Below are 18,655 nucleotides of genomic sequence, written 5' to 3'. Positions count from 1 at the left end.
AACACTAATAATGTTTTTACAGAAGGTCTAGTACATGGCAGAACAACATAAACTACTAAGATGCATTGGACATAGGTGAAATATAGAGTGCACTTGACCCTGGGCCTCTCAAGTACCGCCATCACTCTACTTCCTGCCCTCATAGCTCTGCTGGCAAGGCTTGGGGAATGTGCGTCCACCCTCCAATTCAGTATGCAAACTTTCCAAAGTCTCCTTGAATTTGCCAACAGCAGTTGGCATTCAGATGCAAATGGTCTGACAAGCCTCTTTCATGGGGAAGACCTTTATCTGCCAGCTAGTTTAAAGTGAGGTGGGGGGATATGTGGATTCTCCAGTTGAATACTGTACATCAGGCCCTTTTGTGGCAAACTGTGGCCAAAGGGACTTGCGTCGGATTTGGTCAACGTCAGTATCCATCATTCCCTACTTGTTTGGAGTGGAACATATACGCCATGGCACCTACAACAATTGATTCGCACGTTTTAATGATGCTGTGAGCAGTTGCAGAGGGGCATTTTCCTTGGGAAAATATTGAACATACAATTATCAAGAGCAAGTGGTGTTTTCTGCCTTGATCAGCAGTATGATAAAGACCCGAAAAGCTGCATGTCAGCACTGTGTGAACACAGAGGGCTTCTAAATCATACGTTTAAACTAATTAGACTGGAGTCAACACCTCAAGTCTTGTAATCGCCACTGACATGTAACCTTCAGAGACACATCACACGACTATGCTGACAAGCAGAAGAAAGCAAATCAGAAACATCAAGCATTGCTTTATTTTACCAAGGCTGGCTAAAGTATTCTCTCCAGTTAATGAAAAACTAACTCAAAGGAATACTAAGCTCAATCAACAGCATTTGTGGCATAATTAATTATCAACTTTTCTTAAAAGAAATCTTTTACAGTAATGCACTTACAATGGAAGTGAATTGGGCCCAATCCATAAATATTCAAATACTCATTGTTATAGTAGAATAGCCACAAGACATGAAGACAAGTTAACATGATTTTGACATGAAAAATTGTCTACCAACCTTTTCTGTGTAAGGTTATATTTAATTTCACAACTTTTCTGCTCCAAATATTGGCCCAATTCACTTCCACTGGAACATTTATTTTTGCTTTTTTTTAAAAAAAATTATAAAATAAAACAAAGGAAAAAAGACGAGCTGAAATTATTTTTGTGGTAATCAACATTATGCTACAAATGCTGTTGTTTGTGCTGTGTATTGAAATCAGAATTTTAATTTAATAGAAGTTCAGTAAAAGCATATAAAAGTGTAAGTTTAAAAAATGTACCACTTTAATCCAGCTTCCTATTTGAGCTTCTTTGGAAGTTTATGATGAGCCTCTTCTTTCAGCTTCAAACAACACCAAAGAAAGGTCAGAAAAAGTGCTAATCATCATAATCGCCTTCTTGTTATCGTAGTGGCTAATAATAAACAGATGAAAAGCCATGTTTCGGTGCTTGCTCTGAACACAAATGACACTGACAATTTTCAAACAAGAACAAAGGGAGGAAAAAAGAAGCAAAATATCAAATGCATCAAAGATAAGAATTTTTTTTTTAGCTGAATATGATTGAATTGTGTTTTGAACTAAATATGTGCACTGTGTGTTATATGAGGCTAAAAATAACAATCAGCTAGACAGGAACCCTTGGTACTGCTAATTGTTGTTGCCCCGACTAATTGCAGCATCTAACTGGTGACTGATTAACAAAATGTACCTCCATCAGGAGCAGAGGAATTCAGTTCTCGTCCTCTATATCCGTCGGCAACCATATGGCATGCACTGGGCAAGCGTGGTGGTCCTGAGCCTTGTGGCCAATGGGGGATATTTGTAGGGGTCACCCTGGTGTCTAAGGCCACTTTATCGCCCTCCGTCTGTCTTGTGACAGAAGGACAGAGGGGCCACATACACTGGGGTCCAAAAGTCTGAGAACGAAGATGGGAATCTTGGATTCAATATTTAATTTAAGGAAAAATGGGGAATGTTTAAACAAATAAACTTTGAAGCTCATGGAGCTTGCCTTTAAAGCAAACAGGGGACAAATCCCCCTTAAAAAGAATCAAATTAAATGGAAAATTTTCTAAATTTTTTTACTCAAATTATATAATTTGTACTGACAAAATTGGATAGTAAATGCTAAAGAGATTTATTCTTAGTAGTAGACCCAAAAGTCTTTGGCCCTTGCACACTATCAGCAGCGCTATGATTGTGCCTCTAAGGGTTTCATGTGGACCCCAGATATCTGTGTCTTAACAAGCAACTAGAGGAGAAAATAGTTTCTGGTAAATGTTTCAACCTAAAAAAGAAAGTGTTTTTCCACCACTATCCGCCAGGAAAATCCTTCAAGATTAGTTTTTCCTATAGCACTGGCTCCACTCATCCTATTCTGACAAAAGAGGGAGTGAGAAAGATTGAAAATGAAAATGAGAGGGAAAAGTGACTACTGGTTACTTCATTTACCAGTAGTCACTCTTCCCTCTCATTTTCATTTTCAAAAAGATTTAATTTTCAATCTTTCTTACTCCCTCTTTTGTCAGAATAGGATGAGTGGAGAAATTAAACCCTGCAGCTCGTGACGACACATTGATGTCCTAAGACACGAAATGATTGGTTTGTTTGAGAAACCGAACAGTATTTATATAATTTTTTACCTCTAATACACCACTATGTCCAACTGCCTTGTGCACGGCATCCGGTGCGTGAGGTGTGTACGCGCTCTGGCGTAGTTTAAAGGATTAGTCCACTTTCAAATAAAATTTTCCTGATAATTTACTCACCCCCATGACATCCAAGATGTTCATGTCTTTCTTTCTTCGGTTGAGAAGAAATTAAGGTTTTTGATGAAAACATTCCAGGATTATTCTCCTTATAGTGGACTTCAATGGTCTCTCCAAACAACTTATGGAACGATTGCGGCGCCAGTTCCGTTTTTTCCGTAAGTAGACTAGGGAAGGCGTAGAACATACAGCGTAAGCTTTTTGAAGAATACGGAAGCACGTGCGAGGCGATCATTTGTGTTTATAAAGCATAAACATTTGTATTTTTTAAGAAAATGACCGATCGTTTCGCTAGATAAGACCCTTATTCCTCGTCTGGTATCGTTTAAAGCCCTTTGAAGCTGCACTGAAACTGTAATTTTGACCTTCAACCGTTTGGAGACCATTGAAGTCCACTATAAGGAATCCTGGAATGTTTTCATCAAAAACCTTAATTTCTTCTCAACCGAAGAAAGAAAGACATGAACATCTTGGATGACATGGGGGTGAGTAAATTATCAGGAAAATTTTATTTGAAAGTGAACTAATCCTTTAAACTACACACGCGTACACACCTCACGCACCGGATGCCGTGCGCTCAAGGCAGCTGGACATAGTGGTGTATTAGAGGTAAAAAATGATAATAAATAAATACTGTTCGGTTTCTTGCACAAACCGATCGTTTCGTGTCTTAGGACATCAATGTGTCGTCACGAGCCGCAGGGTTTAATTTGGATTTGTCTGTGCATGTTTTTTTTACTCTCATAGATGATGTTCCCATTGACATGCATTATACGACTGACAGACCGCAACGGTTGGAGTTAAAAATCATCATTTGTGTTCTACTGAAGAAACAAAGTCACCTACATCTTGGATGCCCTGGGGGTAAGCAGATAAACATCAAATTTTCATTTTTGGGTGAACTATCCCTTTAATGGTAGAGAAACTGAGAGCAGGACCATACTGCTCATCAAAAAGTTCATCACATTAAAGTACTATGAATATCCATATTAAAACTCAGCATATACAAATACATTATATTAATTTGTAAGATTGTATGTATATAACATCTACTCTGAGACTGCAGTAAAAGATTTGTTTGTTTGTATTGAACACTATCAGCTTTCAGCTTACTTTACAATCTGCTTTCTGCCACGCTACAGGATGCTAGTTCACGTCATTCATTTTCTTTTAATTACTTCCAATTTTTCTTGTCTCCTCTAAATGACTTGGGGGAGAGGGGAAGGGTAATGGCCCTGACTTAATGATGATTACAGACAATATTGGTTTCTTATTTCAGTAAGCTGGCTCAGTGGTGAATACAAAGAAACACATAAATCTTTATGTTCACACACCAAATGCAGTCTGCATTGTGCCTCAAACTGAAATAACAAGCATCACTTTTCCAAATTCAACATAATGTAACCAATTGCACCAATGTAACCCCTCCAGTTTTACTCGCACCGCTCTAAATAGGATTTGAACCAGTGTTTCTGAAAACAGCCTCTAGCATCAGTCGCTAATGCGCCTTTTGAGACCGGGGAGGTTTTACTCGCACAGCTCTTACTAGCTGGCCTCCATTACACTAGCTCTGAAAAATACTAACTAAAATTAAAATGGTTGAAATAGGGAATGAAAACCCAAAAAAAAAGTTAAACTTTTGTGTTGTCTTCAATCAACACAAAGTAGTGGTGTTTTGTTTCTGAATAAATTACAAATTGGCTGAATGAATGATTCAATGACTCACTCATATAGATGGTCAGTTATTTAGTTCCTGAATTAATCAGTGTTTTGAACAAATTGGTTGAATGAAATATGAACTAAAACTAAACTGGAATGTCAATGAAATCAAAATACACAATAAAATAAAAACAAAACAACCCCAAATTGCAGCTTTTCACATTCACTGAAACCATCTTCAGTATTCCACCCACAAAGGAGCACTTGCAGCTCACAGCAGCAAGTGTAATTATCACATCCAACGCCTCTGACCCCTGTGGATTCCAACACATGAACATTAGCCGTAATTCACATGGGCTTTCCACTGTCAGTGTGGCCACTGTGGGGATTTTCTAATCTTCGCTGGAGATGGTCCCTGGGGATGTGCGGCTGGTTGGTATTTTCCCTTTCTGACTTTCCTTATCCTAATCCTCTTCTCCTTCTCCCTTCCTTCTCTTTGTGGTTAGATTAACAGGCTTAGCGGCAGCCCCTCCAAAATCTATACATGTTACAGGCTTCATTGCCAAAAACACACAAGAGCTTTAAGAACCGCAGGGATGGATGGGAACTTGAAAAGAGGAATTAGAAAAGGTCCGATGCCCAGCACACTGACCCGAGACTTCATAAGATATCTCAGCTAATCAGATATAAACTGTTTTGATTGTGTATGGATATTTTATGGGAAAGAAAAAGTTAATGAAACATGAAAACGTTTTGAAATATAGACCTAGAAATGTTCTGAATCTGTATGGAATCAATAAGCTAATTTTTCCTAATAAGTAAAGGAACATCACATCAAAATGTGAACTTTGTTTAACTAAACAGCTTCTTTAAAAAAAAAAAAAAAATCACAGCTTAAATGTGTCTAAATGTTTCTAAAATCTGGATAGTGTGATAAAAGGACCATCTTCTTAATCTTGCTCTATTTTGGGCACAACCGAGGCAAAACAAATGTCCAACCATTGGCATGTTACCTATACTCTCACAGCTAAAGCATTATATGACTCTCTCGGTTTCTTTTTTTCAGTATTGGAAATATAGTTTATTTAATATGCCACTGCAGCTTCAGGTTGACGAAGTACAAAGAATGTATTCCTGGACAGTTCTTATCACTATCATCTGTTCCTGTCTTGCAGAATTTGTCCTTAATGTGTAATCCATATCGAAAGAGGTTTCTCACACTCACATAACCATAAACACACACATTTAATGGAAATAAATCCACCCACTGTCACACACAAGCGCCAAATTGATAAAACATCTGGTGAAAATCATTAATTCTCATTTCCATCTCTTTGTGTTTTAATTGTACACAAACATTTTTAATCATATCACCAATAACCCATGACTGGCACCCACAGAACTCAGAATTGGTCCAACTGTCAATCATAAAATTCTACAAATGCTCTGCCTGCTTATTTATTGGTGTCTTAAATATTTTGGCTAATTTCCTAAAACCCATCTAATGCCAGTTTAGAAGAATCAATGACATGACATGCACGCCAAAACATAGAAAACATATACTATGTTGCACAAGGAGTAGATCAACAGAGCATGGCACTAACAACATGGCTTTGATTTGTCAGGGAATCTCAATGAAATGCATTCAAGATATACATTTACTCAATGTAAGAAGCTTTGGATAAAAACATCTGCCAAATGAATGAAAATGGAACAAGGTTGGAAAATATATGCCATTTCCCAAGGTAGTATTACACAGTTCCCACATACTCTACTGTATATACATTAAGCGAATACACTACCTAATCATTGCACGGTATCCAGTTACAATAGTCACTTTTTCCCTCCATTTGGTAACTGGCCATTAATGTGGAGTCATTGAACTAAAGCCCATTTCGTTAATGACGCTGTCATTGGGGCCCCATGTCTGCATCTTTTACCCTGTGGCGAGACTGGACCTTCTAAACTGCCCCTTTGATGATCGTAATCTGTAATCCATAAAAAAGACTATTACCATTCCCACAATTTCCACTGCTTTTCCCCTCCATTTACTTCCCTGCCGATAACAATGGTCGTTACATTCACACAAAGAACAGCGCAGGTTGTTACCACCAATAATTGAGAGGTTCGGGTAGAATCTGCTTGAGGGAGGAAAGGGCTACACAAAGCTAAAGTACTTGATGAGAGACAGAGTTTGACCCAACCTCTATAAAGCAGGCCATAAATTGCAATAGTGAATGACTCCGCAGACACACAGTCATGGCTTCGACATTAGGTTGAGTGAACAGCAATATGGGTCTTACAGTTCGGGCCATTCGGTTAATGACCCTGAACACTCACAAGCTGATATGATCTGCGGTCCTGTGCCCGACATGCATGATTGCGTAAGTACAGCAGATTTGAGGCTTAAAATAGAGTATGCAAATAAAATAAACAAGACTAACTTTTAAAACCACAGAAAAGGGTAAGAGGAATTATTCACTTACTATCAACATTACACACCCAATAAGCTTCTAGTCTGTCGCTAATCTCTATCTAAACCTATTAAAGTAATTAGCAAAGCAGCGGGAGAGTTGTCCATTTTGATAACTCTCAAAGGAAGAGGGTAATTATCAGGGGTTTGAGCGTTTTTGTCGGAGGAGAGAGAGACAGTTAGACCGGTCCTCTGATGACAGCCAAAAAGTGTTGCGAGACAAAACGCGTATGATTTCCCACTGACCTGCCAGGCTAACCCACTCACACAAACAGGAGGTTTTTCAGACGTCCCCATACACACTGGGACGCATGTGGCGTACCTTTGTGTGCAGGATGTCTGTTGGCACAATCTATGGTGCTTCATTGGGCGCCTTTTTTAAAAAGTGGGCACATCGCCCAATGTTGACAAAGCAGGGTATCTCCTGCTGTCTGGTTGTTTCATGTGCACCGAGTGTAAAGAATCAATTATCCCAGCACACAGCTCACCATTTTAATATCTGACTCCTAATTAGATTGCAGGGCAATATCGCTGATGAAAGTAGATCAGGGTTTTTTAATATATACACTACCATTCAAAAGTTTGGGGTCAGTAAGTTTTTTTTTTTTAAAAGGAATTATTACTTTTAGTCAGCAAGGATGCATTAAATTGATCAAAAGTGACAAAAGATTTCCATTTAAAATAAATGCCGTTCTTTTGAACTTTCTATTCATCAAAGAAAACTCACACACATTTATATTTACAACTGATCCTAGTAAGAAAAAGTTATATTAAGTTATATTAAGTTATTATTATGTATATTTTACATATAAAGCAAAAAAAGAGATAAAGTTGGCACACCACGGCTCCAAAGGTAACATTTCGAGCACACTTTTTTTTGCTTTATTGTTATTTTTTGGTCGAACTTTGAGCAACTTGCAAGCGATGTGTGTGCTTTTGTTTTGTGTTTGCAATGTATAGTTTTGTGCATGTATATGATTTAGCTTGTACTATATCATACAATATTATACATTATCTTCTGCAGAGGTGCAAAGTACTTGAGTAAAAGTAATTAGTTACTGTACTTAAGTATCTTTTTGGCTACTTTGTAGTTGTACTGAGTATCAAAGATATTGGCAACTTTTACTCTCTACTTGACTACATTTTTGAGCAAGTAAATGTACTTTTTACTCCACTACATTTGTGATGAGTGATGCAATTACACATTACATTTTTCATGTCAGCTAACTTTTTCTGCAGCAGTTTATTTCTGCTATAAAGAAGCGATATCGCCATCTAAGGGCATTGAAGGTACTATATCTTGTGCGTTTTGCCTTTACTCACCCAAAACTTGTCAACTAGAATACTTTACGTGAATGTGAGTGCATTAGCAGGTAGTTGCTGATCGCAGATATTTGATTTATTAGATGAGGAAATGACTGCAGCTGGTGATGAGGCTCAAACCAGCACATACAGTACACTTTGACTATTTAATTTTACTTAACATTGTTTTATTTATTCACTATATTGACAAGACTGTTTTGAAGGATATTGGTTTACTTATGGCCTTTCTACTTGAGCTCAACTGAGACTTGAGAGTTTGTTGACGTTTAAAAGGTTGTCGTGTCGACCTTGATTTATTTCAACATTGAGGTGTTCAGTTTTATTTTGATTTTAGAAAATAAATTTGATTTCTCATCTTACAAATCAATTGTTTCTTATTTTCACTGGCAGTCTCTCAGGACTAGTGGATCTCTGAGCCTACATTCAGCATGAGTAAAATATAGTACTGTTAAAATCAGATACTTTAAGACTTTTACTCAAGTCGAATTGGAATTGGTTACTTGTAACTTGTAGTGGAGTCATTTTCAATGTAAGGTATCAGTACTTTTACTCAAGTATGGTTTTCAGGTACTCTTTACACCTCTGATCTTCTGTCATTTTAATAGATTTTTTTACTCCATTTGACTCTGTTAAGACTATATATACTCCCATGAGCCGCAAGAAACCCCCTTTTAAAACTTTTAGTCAGCCAGTGCTTACGCCCATGATGTAAACAGCAAGGTTTTATGGGGAGAGAGTTAGAAAGACCAAAGGATTTTATGCAATAATGTGCAAGAATGAAGACTTCAAGGGCTTGTTGGAAGAAGGACATTTTTAAAAAATCATAAAAATATATATATCAACACATCCACTAGCTCTTTGAAGAATTCTTTCCCTTTCTTCCAGGTTGCAGTGGCTGTTTTATCTTGCTGTGCTGAAGGCACATTAAAAAAAAAGAGCCTGAAAGGGGACGAGAGGTGAAGTATACAGACTTTCTTTTGAAGTATACGATCATGCCTCAAACAGAATAGCTGAATATAGCGGTTTCCTGTAACACCACCAAGCAAAAACCCTTTTAGTACACAAACAGTAATCCAAGCCTCAAATTCGAATCTGCTGATAGACAGCTCCTTCGATTCTTACAATTCATTAAGATGCAGTAAATCTCTAGGGTGTGATCTGTCAATGCTCCACCTCGAGATCAACACCATAGATGCTGATGTAATTATGTACAGAACTGAAAACGCATTAGTCCTTGGTTTGGTCTTGATTATGTCCGGAGGGTAGGTCTCTCATTATAGCTCATGAAAACTACATTACTTGACATACTCATGAAGACATGAGATCACAGGATCTGAGCTACTGATCTTCTCCGTCTCCCACTGCCTAGGTGGCTATTAGTGGCTCTGGCAGCTATTTAATATAAATGAGGACTCAAAATAGTGTGATGGGCAGAGATGCTCCTGAACGTGGGTTCTTATGAAGGCTGTGCATCATTACTCAGTGCACAGCTAACTGTGTAATGGGCTGTTTGTTCGACTCACTGCAGGATACATGGCAGGATAAAAACTAATAGGCCCCGTTCTATTTCTGTTCTGGGGCTGTGCAGAAACTAGGCAACAATTCAGTCCCAAATCAGTCTTAACCAAGCTGCCACCCACAACCAATTACAGTGAATGTAACAGGAGACAAGCATAAGGGAGGATGAAGGTCTAAATATTATGCACTTTCTCACACAAACACATATAGGACACTACATGCTGAACTTAACTATATAGAATGTTTTCTGCTACATTTCAGAGTAGTTAGAGTAGTAATGCATTTCATGTAATGCAAGTTATGTAATCAGATTATTTTTCTCAAGTATCTAGTAATGCAGAGCATTACTTATTATTATTGTAGTCTCAGACTAAATGTGAGCAAGCATTTACTTATCTTACTTGCACAAAACAGATTTAGTATTCCATGAAATTAATAAAACAATGAAATGCAAACTCAGAATGTAACGCAAACCTGCAATAATTAAATGTTAAATTACACAAATATACTTTATGTGTTTAATCTCACTTTATTCTTTGCTGCTGACCTTCGATGATCAAATTCAACCATACTAATAAGCAAAAATGACTTTAAATAAACATCACATTTATGTTTTTGTTTGTTGGTTTGTTTTTTTATTGCTGAAGTAAGTGTTGAACTTTAGCTGCGTCTCATTTCAGAGGCTGTGTCCTCTAGAGGTCGCATTTGAAGGCTGCATACATCATTAAGGATGTCTTATTTAAGAAAAGTAACCATAATAAAATTTATGGTTATTCCTCATGAGGTGCAAAATGCTGTATTTTCTTTCTTACTTTGCAATCCAATGGTTATTTTTCTTAAATGAGCCGGCCTCAATGATGTATGCAGCCTTCAAATGCGACCTCCGGAGGATGCAGCCTTCGAAATGAGACGCAGCTTTTCTTCTCCTGCGTCCTATTCTTCTGCAATCCAGAATGGCAGCACAGCTGAAAGGTTTGTTTGAGCTGCGCCCTCTACTGTACAGGTGTGAACTTGCATTTCCTTTAGCCTGTGACTTGTTCATTTCACTTTTGCTGTGAAAGGGCCTTTACATTTGCCAAAAAACAGACCTTTTTTGTTGTTGTTAAAAACAAACAAGCAAACCCAGTCCAGGTGGTAAAAAAGTAAAGCAAAAGTAACGTAACACATTACTTTCCATATAAAGTAACTAAGTTACACAATTAGTTATTTTTTTTTCAGGGAGTAATGCTATATTGTAATGCATTTCTTTTAAAAGTAACTTTCCCCAACACTGGTTAGATTAATAACTGAAAGCAATACCAAATTTATTGTTGTGAACCAAATCAATAACATATTCCGACTTGAAAGTGCATTCTGTATACTTTGGCCTTGTATCAAATTTATGTTCCCAAACCACTGGCCCGATGATTGAACTTTGATAAACTTGATTGTTTTAACATCCTAGATTACTTAGATAACACCTGACATGTCTGTGGGTCTTTTTTTAATCAAAAACATTCAATATAGTTCATTTCAAGCAAACGCTTCCCTCAGATATAAATCTCTCTCTTTTCACATATGTCATTTACCATGATTCACACTTAACAACTGACATTCGCAGTCATCACTCCACCTTTACGCTGTCACACACACATATGCTATGATGACATCTTGAAAAATTCAACCCTCCAACGTAACAGCTGAATAAAAATAATAAAATAACAATAAAGTAACTAATATTTTATTATATACCTATAATGAGAAAAGTTTTGGGATGCCTGCCTTTATGTGCACATGAACTTTAATGACATCCCATTCTTAATCCGTAGGGTTTAATATGGAGTTGGTCCACCCTTTGCAGCTACAACAACTTCAACTCTTCTGGAAAGGCTTTCCGCAAGGTTTAGGAGTGTGTTTATGGGAATTTTTGACCATTCTTCTAGAAGCGCATTTGTGAGGTCAGGCAGTGTTGTTGGCGAGGAGGCCTGGTTCACAGTCTCCGCTCTAATTCATCCCAAAGGTGTTCTATTGGGTTGAGGTCAGGATTCTGTCAAGTTCTTCCACACCAAACTCGCTCATCCATGTCTTTATGGACCTTGCTTTGTGCACTGGTGCGCAGTCATGTTGGAACAGGAAGGGGCCATCCCCAAACTGTTCCCACAAAGTTGGGAGCATGAAATTGTCCAAAATGTCTTGGTATGCTAAAGCATTAAGAGTTCCTTTCACTGGAACTAAGGGGCCAAGCCCAACCCCTGAAAAACAACCCCACACCATAATCCCCCCTCCACCAAACTTTACACTTGGCACAATGCAGTCAGGCAAGTACCGTTCTCCTGGCAACCGCCAAACCCAGACTCGTCCATCGGATTGCCAGACAGAGAAGCGTGATTGGTCACTCCAGAGAACACGTCTCCACTGCTCTAGAGTCCAGTGGCGACGTGCTTTACACCACTGCATCCGACGCTTTGCATTGCACTTGGTGATGTAAGGCTTGGATGCAGCTGCTCGGCCATGGAAACCCATTCCATGAAGCTCTCTACACACTGTTCTGGAGCTAATCTGAAGGCCACATGAAGTTTGGAGGTCTGTAGCTAGTCCGTAGCAGAAAGTTCTGCGCACTGTGCGATTCAGCATGCACTGACCCCGCTCTGTGATTTTACGTGGCCTACCACTTCGTGGCTGAGTTGCTGTTGTTCCCAATTGCTTCCACTTTATGATAGCACTAACAGTTGACCGTGGAATATTTAGTAGTGAGGAAATTTCACGAATAGACTTATTGCACAGGTGGCAACCTATCACGGTACCACGCTTGAATTCACTGAGCTCCTGAGAGCGACCCATTCTTTCACAAATGATTGTAGAAGCAGTCTGAATGCCTAGGTGCTTGATTTTATACACCTGTGGCCACAGAAGTGATTGGAACATCTGAATTCAATGATTTGGAGGGGTGTCCCAATACTTTTGGCAATATAGTGTATATATATTAGAAGAAAAATATATTTCTGAATATATTTAATTGTATTTAATTTTATATATTTTTTTATATTTAAATTATATAAATATTTAAATAAAGCAGTGAAACACAAATATCAGTATATCAATTATAAAATCTGGGCAAAACAAGTTTAAAGTATAAATGTCAGAAATGTGCACATCACCAACTCATTAGCTCTAATTTATGATGTAGTCTATGTAATAGGAGCTTAATCAGTGCTTTCAGTTCTGGTGCAGACTGGCCCTCAGGCCATGATTGTTTGATTCCGTCTGGTCCAGATCTCTCTCAATCGATTCCAGAAGCCTCTCATTCACCCAATTAATATCTCGATGTGTTCCCAAAAAAGAGCTCCCTTGAGTTAGTGGGGGGTTTTGTACAGTTATTTTTTATCTTTCTAATCATCACACAGTAAAATTTAGATTTAACAATATTGACTTGATTATAATTTGCAACAAACATTATATATAACATTGTTACATTAAAGAACAGAAATAATATAATCATTCATAAACAAAAAATGGGGTGGTATCAACATTATTTTAGATTTAATTAAAGAAGAATGAATTAATACTGTAAAATAAGTGCGAAAGTAAAGCAAGAAAAAGCAAGAAATATACAATAGCTATTTTTTTTTGCATTGCAGTGTGTAATGCAAAATGGCCTTTAGTACATGAAAACTTCTGTTTTGTGATAAACGAGCACTGACGTTTTATCCCCATTCACAAATAAAGACAAAGTGTTCATCTAAAATTACAGCTAAATGAATTAAGCCAGCTACAACAATACCAAAGGCTAAAGTGTGATTTGATTCTACTAGAGAAGAAAAAACTACTGGAATACAGATAAACATGCCATCTAAACCAATTGTCCATACTCAAACATTCAAGTTAAGTTTCAGGCCACAAAAACTCTGGTGCATGTGAGAGTAGTCAGCTAATCTGCTTTCTTTAGTGAGTTGGGAAAATCCAATTTCAGAAATCTATAATTCCATAAAAGTTAATAAGCAGCCACAAAGCCTGCTGAGCTCCTGAGGGAGCAAGAGATAGACACGGTGAGCGAGAGAAAACTGGAGAGAGTAATGGGTAGATGTGAGCTGAAGTCTGAGCGAGAACCTATAACTCAGTTGGGAGAACCCTGAGGGTGCGTGATTGAGGAGAACGTCAAGAATAAGGCAAAGAAATGCCATTTTAAAAATGAGCAAAAAGACACATCTTTACATGTACAGTATACGAACAATGTTTTTCAAAGCTCAACGAATATCTATAAAATCACTTAGCAGACTCTCTATATTCTCTTATACAGACTCTGTTTGCCCAGAAGTGCTTCAGATCACTGTAATTTCCTTTGGTGTGCAGTTCACCATTAGTCCCAATAACTGTCACAATTGTCTTCCAAGGTACGTAATCAAACATCTGCAGCTCATCCCGAATGCTACAGCCCCCCTATTGAACTTTCCCAAGTACTTCCACATCACACCGCTATTATGTTCCCTCCACTGCTTTCGTATTCCTGCTAAAATATACATAAAAAATCGGTCTTATTTGTGATGTTAACCGACTTTTAAGAGACTTTCTGGATAATACCATTTGCTAAATGCCTTAAAAGGATATAGTTAATTTAAAATTTATAATAAAAGATGAAATTCAGAAAAATGTCTTGGTGTTTGTTTGTCAATACAGTATTCCAATGTTGTGTTGGATCCCCTTTGACCTCCATTGTATGTACAAAAACAGTTCTCTACATTCTTTACAACATCTTTTGCATTCTGCAGAATAAAGTTTTGGAGTGACATGACCTAATTTTCATTTTTAGCTGAACTCTTTCTTTAAATGTAAATGTACAGGAAAAATCTGAAACCAAAACTCCTATATCTATAGGCCTATCCAATATACTCATCTCATCGGAGCATCAATGGTCTACTTACTGTTGTTGTGACAGATGTTAATGTTATATGAGACAAGAGATGGATTCTAGTATTGAATGTTCATGGCTGATAGGAGAGAGGTGCGGTTTACAGTTGGAGGAGCCAGAGTGATGAGTAATAAGACATGAGGAACAATGATTATGACCCCAAAACTTTGAGCAGGGTATTCCAACTGCAATGTTATATTGTCATTCAGAAAGCCAGTGAAAACATTCACCATTCATTTGATTAGTGAGGGGAAAAAATACATTTGATGTTGACTGAAAAAAAAACTCTTTTGATTACACATTCTGATTCTGATCTAAGATTGATGCTCTCCATGTTCTTGGCTGGATGTAATTACAGATCTCCGCTGGATACCTGCCGTATCTTGGCACAGCTCTGTAATAATGCATTCACATCACTCTCTGCCTCAGAGGGCACCGCCAGAGGTGCTGTACTCCAAATCACTCATCAAAGACTTCCAGTCAGCATTAACATTTAAGACGGTGGGCACCGAGCTCAAATTATACTTTAGATTCATATCAGGCCTTGTTTTGCTCTCAGCAGCTCATGAAAATGAGATCTTGTGTCTCACATAGACGTGCGGCTGGTTCGGATTTGTCTGGTGTCCAGACTCTTTGATAAATATCAATTGGTTGGGATGAACATCCCATCTAATTTTGCTAGATTTTTGGAATAAAATGTAAACAGATCAATAATAAATGCACAACCTTGTTCGCAGCTTCTCATAATTTTATTTAAATCTTGCACATCTACTAAGCTCGTCTGACCACAATGTCCGACACAGTTTGCGGTTAAGTGTCAAACCTTGTATGTTCTCAAATGAAAAGCCAATTAACTTAGTCTAGTGATTAATAAGGGCTAATCAAACTCAACTTCTCAAAGATTTAAACGTGAGAAAAGTCTATGATTTCTAACTGCTCGGTGTTGGTTTTCTTTGTCTATATGAAAAGATAAAGGTCCAGTCTGTCAATTACAAGTTCAAACTTTGCTAACACACTCAAGACAACTTACAGTCAAATCATATGATATTGCATGACTTGGATCATATGAAAACATACATTTTAATAGGTTTTTCCAATTACGATCATGGTTAGATCTAGGGGTTAAGTTAGGTGTGGGCCTTCATAGTTAGGTTTAAGTTTGAAACGTACTTTCCCTCTCATGATTTCGCCATTTTGGTCAAATTATGATGACTTCTCATGACCAATCGCAACACCAATATGAGTAGTCTAAAAAGACTAGGAGAAACAAACCTAAAAAAGGTTTAATGAATTCAAGAAATCCAAGAATATCTTAGTGGAAATGCTTTTTTTTGGGGGGGGGAGGGTTGATCCGAGTGATTTCACAATCATGGTTAGATTTAAGGTTCGGTAAGGGGTGGGGCTTCATGGTTAGATTTATGTTTGAAATGTACATCCGAACACTGGGTTGAACTTTGCATAAAATCCATTATGTGGACTTTCTCCCTAAAACCAACAATATGCCAACTTACAGTAGACAAAGGAATCCAAAAATAGGTGGTTTTCCGCTTGTAAATTGGATAAAATCATCGCAGGATATGAGAACCCTATTGAGGCCGGGACGTACATATGCAAATGAACCCTAAATAGCTCCCACTCAGGAATTAAAAAATTGAGATCAAATTCCCTTTTTTTTTGTGCTGTCAGATGGAGGTCCCAAATGAGCAGTAAAGTTACAGCTGAACTACTTTAAGAAATCTTTGAAAAAAGAAAGAGTATGCATTAGAAGCCTCTGTACGTGTGTATACAGTGGGGTCCAGAAGCCTGAGACCACCAAAACTGAGATTAAAAATCGTTACAACTGAACAAGAAATATTTCGGATTCTGCACTATTTCTAGGTCACTAGTCAAAGAAGCAAATTTGTGACATTGACCATGTAAAGTCATTTGTACAGGTCTGATGCACTAAACGTCATATAGGACCTGGTCTACAGCTTTGGTTCAGACGATAGAAGAGGAAAAGGAGGCCAGTTGTTGTGGGGCTGAGCGGAGACATAGTGCACATTAAATAATGAATGACTAAGGCACAGATCTCTCAGCCCCCATCACCTTTGTCATTACCTCATAGCCTCACACAGCAAACACAAGCGCAAGCTCACTGATGCATATTTTACCCAGCGAATCTCTAGCACTCCAAACATCACTTGCTTCCGGAGACCTACTTGACCCAGAGAGCAGTTCTTCATCATCAAAAATGCAGCGTGAGTCATGTAGCATTTTACAGGGGTGACGACAGACTCTTGTTAAAGTCCTTAAAAGGGCCAAAATCACATACAAACACAGACCAGTTCAGTCAGACCGCAAATATAAGGTACAAACATTTGAGGTACAAAAAGACCAAGAAATATGGCGACACCAACATGAAGAACCCGAGAAGACTAGAAGAAACAAACCTAAAAAGGTTTAATAAATGGGAAGATATCACAACCAACAACTTTCTGAATCTCTCAATGGCAATGATTTGGGCTTTATAAGACATTGTTTTATGGGGAAAAAAAGAAGCATTTTATGAGAATTCAAGAAAAATGGATTTAAAATGTCAGTTGAAGAAATTTCCGATATACATAAAATTAAGGTTCATGCAATGCAGAATTGTGCATATAACAATCTGGAAAGTGTACCAAATTATAATTCGCTTTAACAATAGAGAAATATACCTGTGCATCCATTACTGGCATCAAATCTGACAGAGGTGATGGTATCAAGCAGTAATTAGGGACAAAGGCACTTACCTCACTGATGCCCACCTCAGAATCCTTCCTGAGGAACAGCGAAACAACAGGAGAGGTTAAACTCGGCTATAATGATCCGTCACCTGTTCGGTCCTCGCCAGACCACCTCTGACACGACTCCCCCTCTGCCAGCCGTACAAGTGGGCTCTCTCATAGCTGGTCCCCTGATATAGACACACGGAGAGGTGAAAGAAAGGAGGCGTGGTTCCATAGCAGATAAATAAAAGAGGGCGGGAGGGAAAGAAGTCCCTTAATCTACAATTCAATATCGTCCACTCCCCTCTCTTGTTGTCTCTCTTTCCCTCTCTCACACAGTTACTCTTTCCCTCATGCATATTAACACGTCCCTGTTTTTCCTTATTCTCCCACACACATGGGGGAAACTCTATCATTCTCTCTATCTCTCTTTTGCTCGCCCCGAACTCTGTTTTTTCCACTTTTTCTGGGCGCTCTGAGCTGGTATTCATCCGGCAGCAGTGTGACTGAATCAGGGCAGCTCTGGCCATCTGTTGGAGCCTCAGAGCTTCACCTATTCACATGGGTTCTAAAGCTGCGGGTCTGGCAGCGGGGAGAGAAAAGAAGGGGTGGGGATAAGGGATCAATCTTGGAGCAGGAGGGCAGGGGAATGGATTGCTGGGTACAGAGAGAGTATTTATTGGGCTGGCAACTATCAGAAGCACTGGAGAGCAGAGGGCTGTTAACAGGGGCACGGACAAACTGCAAAGTTGAGTGCTTCAAGAAACAACCCAAAAAAAAGTATGGGACACAATCAGATGCATACAGATGAACTTGGGAGGATAAATACATAAATTAATAAATTATTTAAATATTAATTTATTTAAAATTTATCCAAAGTGACATAAGGAGTCATAATTTGTAGTAGCCAAGTAAACTAGAATAGAACAAATGCTACAGCTGAGGTTAAAAAAGATGAAAACTTGTGTTAAAGTTCATTTATAGAAAGTATTTTGGGTTATGGTTTAGTGCTCACAGAAGAGTTGTGACTTCAATAATTAAGTATGAATTAAATTAAATGGATATTGCAATGGTATTTTGTTACCATTATGACATTCAGTATCTTTAACAGTACTTCAAACTGTGTGGCTTATTGAGGAGATATGTGCTCTTACTTTTCTAACCTAACAATTTTTGCTTGTTGGATGATTAAGCAAAAAAAAAAAAAAAAAAAAAAAAAAATCCCCAAAAATTGCAATAAGCGGGCCATATTTTGGAA

The 18,655-nt window shown here is 38.1% G+C and overlaps 1 protein-coding gene across 2 annotated transcripts in view; it reads right to left on the bottom strand.

Annotated features, from left to right (window-relative positions):
- Positions 1-17,788, bottom strand: part of sulf2a (sulfatase 2a) — a 38,520-nt gene extending 20,732 nt beyond the window's left edge. Inside the window, exon 1 of one of the 2 annotated variants that reach the window (XM_051911771.1) lies at positions 17,422-17,788. The gene's annotated coding sequence lies outside the window, so the exon portion shown is untranslated. The remainder of the gene's footprint in view (positions 1-17,421) is intronic. The other variant, XM_051911773.1, reaches the window with a different exon arrangement.
- Positions 17,789-18,655: the final 867 nt, after the last annotated feature.

The sequence above is a fragment of the Ctenopharyngodon idella genome, chromosome 11, assembly GCF_019924925.1.
Source record: "Ctenopharyngodon idella isolate HZGC_01 chromosome 11, HZGC01, whole genome shotgun sequence".
Classification (NCBI taxonomy): domain Eukaryota; kingdom Metazoa; phylum Chordata; class Actinopteri; order Cypriniformes; family Xenocyprididae; genus Ctenopharyngodon; species Ctenopharyngodon idella.
The sequence above is the reverse complement of the archived record's forward strand: the minus strand, read 5'-3'. Positions and strand labels throughout refer to the sequence as shown.